This window comes from Drosophila suzukii, chromosome 3 (assembly GCF_043229965.1).
Source record: "Drosophila suzukii chromosome 3, CBGP_Dsuzu_IsoJpt1.0, whole genome shotgun sequence".
In the NCBI taxonomy this organism is placed as follows: Eukaryota; Metazoa; Arthropoda; class Insecta; order Diptera; family Drosophilidae; genus Drosophila; species Drosophila suzukii.
The window spans coordinates 32,948,459-32,963,251 of NC_092082.1; the positions used below are offsets into that span (position 1 = coordinate 32,948,459).

Here is a 14,793-nt window from a genome sequence, read left to right on the forward strand (position 1 = left end):
AGTGGGCGTCCCCCGGAAGTTAGTGTGCGACAATGGAACCCAATTCACAAGTCGGGCCCTAAAAGACTACCTTACTAAACTCGGCGTGGAAGTCCAGTACACGGCTCCGCATTGTCGGCAGGAGAATCCCACCGAGAGGACCAACCGTACGGTAAAGACGCTGATATCTCAGCTGTCGGGAAACGACCAAAGTTCTTGGGATAGTATGTTGCCGGAGATTTCCCTCGCTATCAATAGTAGCATATCGGACTCGACGGGCTACACTCCCGCATTTCTCACCCAGGGACTGGAGTTACGCTTGCCTGCGATGTGTACGACGAACTTACCCCTGGATCGGGGGTTTTACATACAGGTCCTGAAGACAAGGCGTCGCATCTCAAAGGAATCTTCGACATCGTACGATCGAATCTACAACGTGCATCTCTAGAGCAGGCGAGGCACTATAACCTTCGAAGGCGCGAATGGAGACCAACGCTAGGGAGCCAAGTGTGGCTGCGACAACATCCCTTATCAAAAGCGGCTGAGGGATTCGCCGCCAAACTCGCTCCCAAACACGACGGTCCCTATACCGTCGCGAAGTTTACGTCTCCAAACTTGGTACGCCTGCGGCGTCCGGGAGACCGACGGCGACGAATCGCCAATATACCGCAGCTTAAACCCTGCTATGCGGTGACACGATCGACGACAGCATCACCGGGGCGAGTAACCCGGCCTTCCCCTTCCCGCCTTATCCGGAATCCTGGTTTTTCCTACCTCTTCCGTTGGTTTGAGATTTGCGCGTGGACACCCATCCTGCCTTATCCGCAATCCTAACTCCTTCGTCGTTCTGGTGCTCGTGCGCGGCCCCGCTCTCGTGCTACCTAACGCCCGCAAAGTATTCTCCCGGCTTGGCCTCGCCCGAAGGTCCAGCCCGGTGGATTTTTCGCCTCTGACACGAAGTACAAGACTCCGGCTAGCCCGTTAAGTCGTAGCCCAGGAATTGGACTCTGCATAACCAACGTCATCTGCCTTCCCCTCGACTTAAATAAGGACCTCCGGTGAAGACTCCGCTCAAAGCTACCCGTTCCCCTGTGGAGTGGAACCCTCTAGTCCGGTGTTTCGGTGATTTACAAATTTTCTTGTTAAGGACTCTTAGATCCGACTGAGATCTGTACCTCGGCCGAGAAAGCATCCTTACACTTTGATTGAAAATATAAGAAAAGCACCCTTGCTTTTTTTTAGCAAGCCCGGGAACTTTGAAATTCAACTACAAGAGAACCATATCCGACTGCCAAGCTATTTTTGCACGTAAAATCTTAAGAAATCGCGGTCCATCGAGGATAATTTTTTCGCGAATTTCGGGGATGAGTCCCCTAATCTAGAGTATTACCAAAAATTAACCGTATTTGCTATCAATTGGAATATTATGAATATCAAAATTGTATATGTCTGTGGTAGACGTCACCTTAAAGTCTTTATATGGATGTGACATTGCCCAATCATACAAGTTATTCGCGTCCACATGCATTAAAAATGAAGATTCCTTCGAGGAATCATAATTTGAAGAATATTTATTATTGGCTTTTGTATATCTATGACAAAATTGAACTAACTCGAATGTTTTTTTTTATAAATCTATACATATCTATATCTGTCAGCAATTTAAGTTGAATATTTGTAGTTTGCCTCCCAAAATAGACCTGGTGTCGTAAGATACTGAGCTGGCTCAAGTGAATAAATTTGCGTAAAAATTGTTCGGCAGTTTTCAAAAATGTCAGTTAAAAGGAATACATCAGTTTTCAAATATAGTTCTAAATAATCTTTCCGAGTGAAACATGAGAAATGAGAACAATCTTTAAGAGCGTGATCATAATCTTCGAGAGAGCATTCCCTTGCCGTTGAACTACTAAGAACGTTTCCTTTGGTGGGAGGGAAGTTTCCTCGAGCCTACTAGCGGAATCTCTTCATATGGAAATATACCCTTCTTACGCATTAGTCAAAGTTCTATATCATTATTGAAAAACGACTTTATCAATTGATAATCAACTAAATTAGAAAATAGGGAATCTATACTTTATGGCATAAATTTATATGTATCGAGAAAACGAATTTCAAAACTATTTTCACTTAAACATTTCATTTATTTTGAGACAGATATATGGTTTTCCTTGTTTATTGGTGTTACGGAAACTTCGCTGGGAATCTTTCCTAACTTTTGAATAAATAAATGACAGTCGTATTTCGAAAAATAAGAGAAATGACATTGATCTCTTACTCTATCAGTCCTTTCTGACAAGTAGAACAATTAAATGAAATATCAATATATCAATCAATTATCAATAAATATTTGGTCATCCAAAGTCATTCTCATAGGAATTTTTTTTGTGCAAGTACTCATTACTCAATTTAGTTAAAGTTTTTATCAACGAATTTACAAAACTTATTCCTGAATTTTTTCCTGTTTCTAAAACAACCCTTCAGTTCTGCAGTAGGGACGCGGTGACATGGCTCAAGGCAAAAAACTTTTTTGTTTTTTTTGTGCCTAAAACGCTGTGCCGCTGTTGACGTCAGCAGAGCAGTCGGCGCAGCGTAGAAGACTGCCTACGAAAACGGTCGTGCAATAAAGAGAGGCAGATATTCGGAGATATCCCTCTCTTTCTTGTCTTATAATCTGCCTGCACTCCGCGCTCGCAGACAAATTTCGGCCGGTCCGTTATTTTTTTTGGAGTCTCTCCGTTATGTTCGGCTAGCGACCAATATTTCGACGGAAAAATTTTAGTCGCGCAGCGAAATGTGAATGTCCTAATATTTTATGAGCATTATTGTATATAAAAAAAAATCAACTAATATTGTTTTATAAAAGTAAATTATTTGATTATAGTAAAATTAAGTTAATTGAATTTACTTATAATGTTATGTTCACTTATTTTACACTTTTATTACAGTATAATTTTTTAGTTTAGTTATAGAAATTTAGTCCGTTAAAATTGATTACAATATTAAAAACATTTTAGTATTAACATTTTTTAAAAATTCATATTGTATTTTTTACTCAAGAAGTAAAAATTATATAGTCGGATATTTGTCGCCTTAGAAAGGGTATAGGTGCAGTGGCACGCGCCAACAGCGAAGAGAAAACAAAAGAAATCAAGCAAAGGGGTGAGAGGAAGACTTGGTGCATTTGCATTCTAATTTGAGTGATTGCAAAAGAAGGATCGATTTTAATTGTGCGCATCAGGCATCAGTTTAACTAAAACGTGTTTTAAAGTTAAAATTATAAACCCAGGTAAGTGTTACGTTGTGCATTAAACTGACTTTAAAGGTACGTTAGTTTAAAAACTATTTTATGCGTTTGACAAAATAACCCAAAAAATCGGATACCGCTAGCCGAAAGTGGATTGATAAAATAAATTACATAACGGACATAAATTACATAACAAGAAAAAATCATTTGTGCACGTTTTTAATACTAATAAACTTCGCTAAACAACTCTCTTTTTCTGGGCAAGTCGAAATGTTTAATTGTGAAATATACAGCTACGCCCAAAAACATAGTGATTTTGCAATGGGCATTATTTAAAAAATTTTAAACAGACATAAAAATTGATTTATTTAACACAAATCTAAATCTAATATATTTGAATAAATAATAATTGTTTTGAATAGCAAAATCACTTTCATTTTGGACACAGATAAATATATCATAATTAATAAATAATAAAGATTATAAAATAAAAATGTTTGGTTATGTTTATCTCAAAAATTTATTGGTAATTTTCAGCTTTGATATTATTATATAATTTTAAAGATTTTATCACATTGTTGTTAAAAATATGTAAATAAATGTGAACAAATGAGACATTTACAACAATTATTTTAAATGAAATGGATTTATCTATAATAATTATTTATTCAATTTAAATAAATTGATAAATAAATAGTTATCAATAAATTAATTATTTTCCAAAAAAATTATTATAATGTGTAATTATTGTTTATTATAAATAATTATTATAGTGTATTATTATTATTTTTTACACGTTATAATAGTTATATAAATAATTATTCTAATTATATAAATAAATAAATTATATATAAATAATAAATAAATTATATAAATAATTATTATAATTATATAAATAAATAAATAATAAATAAATAATTATTCATTCATCAATTTATTTAAATTGAATAAATAATTATAATAGATAAATCGATTTCATTTCAAATAATTGTTGTAAATGTCTTATTTGTTCACATTTATTTACATATTTTTAACAACAATGTGATAAAATCTTTTAAATTATATAATAATATATATAATATATATATAATATATATAATATATATATAATATATATAATATATATATAATATATATAATATATATAATATATATAATATATTACGGAAATAGATGGGGGTTCATATTTGCATATAGGCTTATCGAAGCAATTAGAAAAATTATCAGTGGTAGCAGAATTACCAGAAGTTTTAAGCATGGACGTTAATATTGACGGTCTTCCTCTTACTAAAAGCTCTCGTGTACAATTGTGGCCTATTTTAGTTCGAGTTAATAATATTAATAAATGCCCCGTCTTTCCAGTAGGAGTTTTTTCATCTAAAAATAAGCCATCTAATTGTGTACAATATATGTCAAAATTTACTAGTGAATTGTCCGATATTTTTATAAACGGACTTACAATTTCGAAGGCGCGAATGGAGACCAACGCTAGGGAGCCAAGTGTGGCTGCGACAACATCCCTTATCAAAAGCGGCTGAGGGATTCGCCGCCAAACTCGCTCCCAAACACGACGGTCCCTATACCGTCGCGAAGTTTACGTCTCCAAACTTGGTACGCCTGCGGCGTCCGGGAGACCGACGGCGACGAATCGCCAATATACCGCAGCTTAAACCCTGCTATGCGGTGACACGATCGACGACAGCATCACCGGGGCGAGTAACCCGGCCTTCCCCTTCCCGCCTTATCCGGAATCCTGGTTTTTCCTACCTCTTCCGTTGGTTTGAGATTTGCGCGTGGACACCCATCCTGCCTTATCCGCAATCCTAACTCCTTCGTCGTTCTGGTGCTCGTGCGCGGCCCCGCTCTCGTGCTACCTAACGCCCGCAAAGTATTCTCCCGGCTTGGCCTCGCCCGAAGGTCCAGCCCGGTGGATTTTTCGCCTCTGACACGAAGTACAAGACTCCGGCTAGCCCGTTAAGTCGTAGCCCAGGAATTGGACTCTGCATAACCAACGTCATCTGCCTTCCCCTCGACTTAAATAAGGACCTCCGGTGAAGACTCCGCTCAAAGCTACCCGTTCCCCTGTGGAGTGGAACCCTCTAGTCCGGTGTTTCGGTGATTTACAAATTTTCTTGTTAAGGACTCTTAGATCCGACTGAGATCTGTACCTCGGCCGAGAAAGCATCCTTACACTTTGATTGAAAATATAAGAAAAGCACCCTTGCTTTTTTTTAGCAAGCCCGGGAACTTTGAAATTCAACTACAAGAGAACCATATCCGACTGCCAAGCTATTTTTGCACGTAAAATCTTAAGAAATCGCGGTCCATCGAGGATAATTTTTTCGCGAATTTCGGGGATGAGTCCCCTAATCTAGAGTATTACCAAAAATTAACCGTATTTGCTATCAATTGGAATATTATGAATATCAAAATTGTATATGTCTGTGGTAGACGTCACCTTAAAGTCTTTATATGGATGTGACATTGCCCAATCATACAAGTTATTCGCGTCCACATGCATTAAAAATGAAGATTCCTTCGAGGAATCATAATTTGAAGAATATTTATTATTGGCTTTTGTATATCTATGACAAAATTGAACTAACTCGAATGTTTTTTTTTATAAATCTATACATATCTATATCTGTCAGCAATTTAAGTTGAATATTTGTAGTTTGCCTCCCAAAATAGACCTGGTGTCGTAAGATACTGAGCTGGCTCAAGTGAATAAATTTGCGTAAAAATTGTTCGGCAGTTTTCAAAAATGTCAGTTAAAAGGAATACATCAGTTTTCAAATATAGTTCTAAATAATCTTTCCGAGTGAAACATGAGAAATGAGAACAATCTTTAAGAGCGTGATCATAATCTTCGAGAGAGCATTCCCTTGCCGTTGAACTACTAAGAACGTTTCCTTTGGTGGGAGGGAAGTTTCCTCGAGCCTACTAGCGGAATCTCTTCATATGGAAATATACCCTTCTTACGCATTAGTCAAAGTTCTATATCATTATTGAAAAACGACTTTATCAATTGATAATCAACTAAATTAGAAAATAGGGAATCTATACTTTATGGCATAAATTTATATGTATCGAGAAAACGAATTTCAAAACTATTTTCACTTAAACATTTCATTTATTTTGAGACAGATATATGGTTTTCCTTGTTTATTGGTGTTACGGAAACTTCGCTGGGAATCTTTCCTAACTTTTGAATAAATAAATGACAGTCGTATTTCGAAAAATAAGAGAAATGACATTGATCTCTTACTCTATCAGTCCTTTCTGACAAGTAGAACAATTAAATGAAATATCAATATATCAATCAATTATCAATAAATATTTGGTCATCCAAAGTCATTCTCATAGGAATTTTTTTTGTGCAAGTACTCATTACTCAATTTAGTTAAAGTTTTTATCAACGAATTTACAAAACTTATTCCTGAATTTTTTCCTGTTTCTAAAACAACCCTTCAGTTCTGCAGTAGGGACGCGGTGACATGGCTCAAGGCAAAAAACTTTTTTGTTTTTTTTGTGCCTAAAACGCTGTGCCGCTGTTGACGTCAGCAGAGCAGTCGGCGCAGCGTAGAAGACTGCCTACGAAAACGGTCGTGCAATAAAGAGAGGCAGATATTCGGAGATATCCCTCTCTTTCTTGTCTTATAATCTGCCTGCACTCCGCGCTCGCAGACAAATTTCGGCCGGTCCGTTATTTTTTTTGGAGTCTCTCCGTTATGTTCGGCTAGCGACCAATATTTCGACGGAAAAATTTTAGTCGCGCAGCGAAATGTGAATGTCCTAATATTTTATGAGCATTATTGTATATAAAAAAAAATCAACTAATATTCTTTTATAAAAGTAAATTATTTGATTATAGTAAAATTAAGTTAATTGAATTTACTTATAATGTTATGTTCACTTATTTTACACTTTTATTACAGTATAATTTTTTAGTTTAGTTATAGAAATTTAGTCCGTTAAAATTGATTACAATATTAAAAACATTTTAGTATTAACATTTTTTAAAAATTCATATTGTATTTTTTACTCAAGAAGTAAAAATTATATAGTCGGATATTTGTCGCCTTAGAAAGGGTATAGGTGCAGTGGCACGCGCCAACAGCGAAGAGAAAACAAAAGAAATCAAGCAAAGGGGTGAGAGGAAGACTTGGTGCATTTGCATTCTAATTTGAGTGATTGCAAAAGAAGGATCGATTTTAATTGTGCGCATCAGGCATCAGTTTAACTAAAACGTGTTTTAAAGTTAAAATTATAAACCCAGGTAAGTGTTACGTTGTGCATTAAACTGACTTTAAAGGTACGTTAGTTTAAAAACTATTTTATGCGTTTGACAAAATAACCCAAAAAATCGGATACCGCTAGCCGAAAGTGGATTGATAAAATAAATTACATAACGGACATAAATTACATAACAAGAAAAAATCATTTGTGCACGTTTTTAATACTAATAAACTTCGCTAAACAACTCTCTTTTTCTGGGCAAGTCGAAATGTTTAATTGTGAAATATACAGCTACGCCCAAAAACATAGTGATTTTGCAATGGGCATTATTTAAAAAATTTTAAACAGACATAAAAATTGATTTATTTAACACAAATCTAAATCTAATATATTTGAATAAATAATAATTGTTTTGAATAGCAAAATCACTTTCATTTTGGACACAGATAAATATATCATAATTAATAAATAATAAAGATTATAAAATAAAAATGTTTGGTTATGTTTATCTCAAAAATTTATTGGTAATTTTCAGCTTTGATATTATTATATAATTTTAAAGATTTTATCACATTGTTGTTAAAAATATGTAAATAAATGTGAACAAATGAGACATTTACAACAATTATTTTAAATGAAATGGATTTATCTATAATAATTATTTATTCAATTTAAATAAATTGATAAATAAATAGTTATCAATAAATTAATTATTTTCCAAAAAAATTATTATAATGTGTAATTATTGTTTATTATAAATAATTATTATAGTGTATTATTATTATTTTTTACACGTTATAATAGTTATATAAATAATTATTCTAATTATATAAATAAATAAATTATATATAAATAATAAATAAATTATATAAATAATTATTATAATTATATAAATAAATAAATAATAAATAAATAATTATTCATTCATCAATTTATTTAAATTGAATAAATAATTATAATAGATAAATCGATTTCATTTCAAATAATTGTTGTAAATGTCTTATTTGTTCACATTTATTTACATATTTTTAACAACAATGTGATAAAATCTTTTAAATTATATAATAATATATATAATATATATATAATATATATAATATATATATAATATATATAATATATATATAATATATATAATATATATAATATATTACGGAAATAGATGGGGGTTCATATTTGCATATAGGCTTATCGAAGCAATTAGAAAAATTATCAGTGGTAGCAGAATTACCAGAAGTTTTAAGCATGGACGTTAATATTGACGGTCTTCCTCTTACTAAAAGCTCTCGTGTACAATTGTGGCCTATTTTAGTTCGAGTTAATAATATTAATAAATGCCCCGTCTTTCCAGTAGGAGTTTTTTCATCTAAAAATAAGCCATCTAATTGTGTACAATATATGTCAAAATTTACTAGTGAATTGTCCGATATTTTTATAAACGGACTTACAATTTGTAACAAAAAAGTAAATTTAGAACTTAGGGCGGTGGTTTGTGATGCACCTGCAAGGGCATTTGTTACAGGAACCCCTGGACATACATCCAGTCACGGCTGTACCAAGTGTCTTCAGGTTGGTCGCAAAATAGATGGTACATTAACTTACAGTACTGTTGCTAGTGAGTTAATTACTGATGAAGACTTTGCAAATAGAATTTATCCAAACCACCACAGCAAAGGTTATTTGAATAGTCCGTCCGCTTTTGAAACGCTTGGTGTTCGTATGATAACCCAAGTTCCTTTAGATTGTATGCATCTTATTGAGTTGGGGGTAATGCGCAAATTTTTAGAAAGAATTTATTATAATAAAGTTATAAATAAAGTTTCAAAACAAAACCAAAACGGTATTTCCGCAAAATTAATGTCAATGCGAACTTTTATACCTAGGGAATTTGCAAGGAAACCGACGACATTGTTAGAGCTTCTTAACTGGAAAAGCACTGAGTTTAGGCAGTTCTTATTATACACTGGTATTGTAGCTCTTAAAGATTCAATATTTGATGACCAGTATTATTTGTTTTTATTACTGCACTGCGCATATAGACTGCTCTGTTCGCAAAAGCAACGGGGAAATAATATTGAAAATGCTCAACAAATATTAAATCTATTTGTTGAAAATTTCCCCATTGTTTTTGGAGCAAACAGTGTGACTTACAATGTTCACGGCTTACTCCATGTAAGAGATACTATCAATCAAGTCGGAAATCCGGTTTCAGGATCTTCTTACTCCTTCGAAAATTACTTGCAGCTCCTTAAAAAATGTGTTAGAAAAAAATCTTTTATCTTAGAACAAATATTTAGGAAGATAGTTGAAGAAAAATACGTAGCCCCAGCAGAAGAACAAATAAAACAAGGAAGAACGCTATAGTGGAGTACCTCGACTATCAGATACCCGTTACTCAGCTATATGGAGATATGCAAGCAGCAAAGCGAGATTAAAATGCGCCACCTACCGGCGGTATACAGATTTAAGCGTTATGGGCGTTAGAGTGGGCGTGGCAAACTTTTTTTTGGGTCAATCGATAGGTATTGATGAGAACAATACATTTCAGTTAAAATTTTTATTCTAGCATCAAAACTGTAGAAGCCACAGTTTTGGGCGGTTTGTGGGCGTTAGAGTGGGCGTGGCACTGTACCGAAACAAACTTGCGCTGCGTAAGAAGCTCAGGAATCTGCACGCCAAATCTCAGTAGCCTAGCTCCCATAGTTTCCGAGATCTCAGCGTTCATCCGGACGGACAGACAGACGGACAGACGGACATGGCTAGATCGACTCGGCTAGTGATCCTGATCAAGAATATATATACTTTGTGGGGTCGGAAACGCTTCCTTCTGCCTGTTACATACTTTCCGACGAATCTAGTATACCCTTTTACTCTACGAGTAACGGGTATAATTAGTAGGCAGAAATCTTAAAATTAAAGACTGCACACTTAGTGATAGGAAACCAGATAACTTTTGTTTTGTAGGAGATGAGGTTCCAATTCAAATAGAATCTTTTGAAGAGGTAGAAGGGGAAATTTTTATTAATGGAAGGGAATTGGAAGATAGGGACAGTTTTTTTATTGAGCCAATGAATTCTTCTGGCCTAGGTATTTATTTAGTTAATTTAGAAGTGCCTTCTAGAATAAAAAGATTTTCAGTAATGGAATTTAGGAGAAAAGCGGTAGCCATTCCTTATTTAGAAAAAATAGTAGTAGTTCCATGTTTGCATTTTTTTTTAAATAGGATTTTTAGTTTTTTTTTTAAAGGAGGTGTTTAGTCCGTAGGCGTAATTTTATTATGAATCGGGCATATTTATTGCGACGGCGCTTTAAATATCTTTTGAAGATTCACCTACCCTGGTTCGAGTACCAAAAAAAAAAAAAACGGTAGTTGTATTATTTGTATTATTTGATTTATTATTTCTTTTTATTTTATTATTGTTTATTTACTGTTTATTTTTGTTTATTTTTTATAATTTAATTTTTTTCTAACTATTTACTAATATTTTCTTTATTTACAATTATTGTTTATTTACTGTTTATTATTATTTTCATTTATTTTTCTTTATTTTTTATAATTTGGTTAATTTATAATTTTTTACTAATATTTGATTAAAATATTTTTTGTTATTTTAAACATTTTTAAATTAGTATGTCTCAACCTGAATCAAAAATTCGTCGTGTCCAGTTTGATGTGGAGGGTAAGTGTAACTACAAGAAATTGATTTTCTTGTTTCAATATCCATAGTGATTGCATTAATACAATATTTTTTTTTACAGAAACCCCATCGGTCTCTAGTGAGTTAATAAATCTGTTTTATTGTATAATTTTGTAATTTTTCTTCTTTTTTTAAAGATTCAACTGAATGACAAATGGCATAGTTGAAAGGTATTTTTTATAACCCTACACTGAAAATAGTAATCGCCCTGATTTTTAGAAATTTGTCGTTAATGGCGATTATTTAATAAATTTAGAGTACGATAAATACGAATACTATTTAATATTATTACTGTTACTTACATAAAAATAGTATTCGGCCGTTTTGTTTGAAAATTTATCGTACTCTAAATTTATAAAATAAATCGCCATTAACGACAAATTTATAAAAATCAGGGCGATTACTATTACTAGCAAATCGAGATTTAAATACGCCACCTACCGGCGGTAGACAGATTTAAGCGTTATGGGCGTTAGAGTGGGCGTGGCGAAATTTTTTTTGGATCGATCAATCGATAGGTATTGACGAGACCAATACATTTCAGTTTTTTATCTAGCATGAAAACTGTGGCCGTCACAGGCTTGGGCGGTTTGTGGGCGTTAGAGTGGGCGTGGCAAACTTTTTTTCGGGTCACTCGATAGGTATTGATGAGAAGAATACACTTATGTTAAGGAATCTGCACGCCCAATCTCAATAGCCTAGCTCCCATAGTTTCCGAGATCTCAGCGTTCATCCGGACGGACAGACAGACGGACATGGCTAGATCGACTCGGCTAGTGATCCTGATCAAGAATATATATACTTTATGGGGTCGGAAACGCTTCCTTCTGCCTGTTACATACTTTCCGACGAATCTAGTATACCCTTTTACTCTACCAGTAACGGGTATAATAATTGGGAGCGAACCGCTGTCAAAGCGGTTTAAACTTATTATAGCAGAAGATATTATCAATGACTACAATTTGGACGGGTCCAACGGGAAAAAGTCCCTCAGATGCCGTATAGGGTTATACGGAGTTCTTAAAGGTAAATATACAAATGAAAAAGTAAAACGCATTTCTAAACATATGCATTACATTTTTCAGGAGCGTTGGCCAAGTACTCCGAGGACCCGGACAAATCTTTAAGAAAGGCTATGACTAATGTTAAAAATAAACTTACCAAGCAAAAACACAGAAATAATAACTCTACAATTTTTGAAAATCTTAATACTGTATAATTAAAATTAATTAAAATGAAATTAAATATGTATGTATTTTAAATTCTATTTTTTTATAATTGAAAACTCAAGGAAAAATTCTGATTTTCCCAAGTGATTGGGACGTGTCCCTTGCAAGTGATTTCACAAGTGAAAACTCAAGGAAAAATTTTGATTTTCCCAAGTGATTCACTTGGGACGTGTCCCTTGCAAGTGATTTCACAAGTGAAAACTCAAGGAAAAATTCTGATTTTCCCAAGTGATTCACTTGGGACGTGTCCCTTGCAAGTGATTTCACAAGTGAAAACTCAAGGAAAAATTATGATTTTCCCAAGTGATTCACGGACGAGTCACCGGCACGTGACAGGCCATACGAAAAATGAGTATAAGGAACAAGTGAAATCCCGTGGGACTTCGAAAAATTTTCATTTGAATTTTCACTTGTGAAAATGCGGACATCCCATACAATTTTCTATATGGAGCGTCACTTGTTCTTCACTTGTGCAAGAGGACATGTCCCACGGGATTCACAAGGTGATTCACAAGTGAATCTTTTTTTTTGGAACTGAAGGGAAAATTATCTAGTCTAGAATCAAAAGCACACTTTATATAATAAGATTATTATAATGGGATATGTTCATTAATATTAAATAGTTTGGGGCTCACTTCAAGAATTTTCGGGTCCAGAGTGCATTCAAAATCAGCGTAGACAACGAATAGAACTTGAAACTGATGTTGAACTTGGCTAAATTCAAGTGTATTATTCTGGGGGTGCGGCTTCTTTAAGACCTTCCTTCTATAGACTCTTGTGTTTCAATGCAGCTTCCTCAGCAAAAATGTAAACATACATTGCGGAAAAATTGCGCCATCTTCTGATTTCTTCTTTGAGCAGTCATTAGTCTTTGAAACATAAGTATATACAAATTATTTAATTGCTTAAAAGAGATTAAAATTAATATATTAAAATATTTTTAATGTACATACAAGGTTCATTTCCACCGTCTTCCAAAAACATCATATTGATATGAAGGGGTTTTTCCACTTCCGATTAAAAAAGTGGTCCAATTATTTCCTTCGTGTCTTCATTACATCCGAAAACGTTTAAGCTCATAAGAGTATTCTTTTTTTAAGCAATCTTTTTTAAATTTTATTTCAAGTGGGAAAGTCAACCCTGTGAAATCTAATTTCACATTTATTTTAAAGCGAAGAGATTGTCTCTTCTACTGTCTCCTCTCTTGAAATTCTTGAGTTTTTTAAATTATTTCCATGGTAAGTTCATGGAATATACATTCTAAATCAGAATCTTTATACATGATCGTCATTTTACTTTGAAAACTTTTTATTTCAATTTCTTCAGATTCATCTTTAATAAGTATATACGCTGCAAACAGTTCAAAGTTTACTTTTGCTGAAGTATAATTTTCTAATAGAATGCTGAGAAACTCAGCAACTCTCAGGTAAGATCAAGTCCGATCCATCATTTAAATACATGTAATGCAGTCTTCTTCTTTTGAATCCCTCAGAAATTTTTTTAACTTCTCCGTCGAGGGGTCGAATTGCATTTCGCTTATGCAGCTCCGAACGGAAATGGAATGCCCACTTATTCTTTAGCAAGAAACACTTGCAGGATTGACAAAACTGATTTTGGGTATTTATTTTATTTTATTTTTATACCCTTGCTATAATGATTTTAGTCAGAAATTGCAACGCAGTGAAGGAGACGTTTCCGACCCCATAAGGTATATATAATTAAATATCTGCACCATAAGTGTATTAAAAAAAATCTTTATTTAATTTTACTTTACACTGGTTACAATATTTTTGGAAGAACCCACTGTTGATAAGTCTCAAACTGAACTCCTCTCTAACTCCTACTTCACTTACGATCATACCTCGGTTTTAAGTTTTAGAGCTTTCTGTGAGTGGAAATTTACTTTTGAGTGATTCTCTAAATTTGGACTTTGGACTCCAGACTTGGGTCCCGAAATCTGAGTATCCTGATTCGTGGGAACGTGCCGATAGCCTGAACAACGGCTCGTTCTAGTTGTTTAGTCTATAAAGTTTGGTTTTTTGTTTCATAGAAATTTTTTCTGGCTTGCCTTTAGTTCGGTAATTTTCCATTGGCTTGTTGACAATTAAATTTGGATTCTAATTACTTAAAGGGTGTCTCGAGGGTGACTGCATAATGTGTGCATGTATGTGTGGGTGTGTGGACATGTACATAGAAGTATGTGGTACTATGGATATGTCACTCCCCCATCCGTTGAATTTGGCCTGTCCTCAGGTCGATAATCTTGGGTATAACATTATATTTTCTTCTATGTTAATTTGATTGGGTAGATCGTTTAGAATTTCTGTACTTTTTGGTGATTCTTCCTTTGGTTTTATATATTTTACAATCAGTTTTCTTGGTATGCCCTTAAATTTATACCATA

General features: G+C 33.9%; 1 long non-coding RNA gene across 1 annotated transcript; it reads left to right on the forward strand.

Moving 5' to 3' along the window:
- Positions 1 to 11,659: 11,659 nt before the first annotated feature.
- On the forward strand, positions 11,660 to 12,422 carry LOC139352921 (uncharacterized). Its single transcript, XR_011603961.1, has 2 exons — positions 11,660 to 12,186; positions 12,246 to 12,422. It is a non-coding gene; the product is annotated as an uncharacterized lncRNA (long non-coding RNA).
- Positions 12,423 to 14,793: the final 2,371 nt, after the last annotated feature.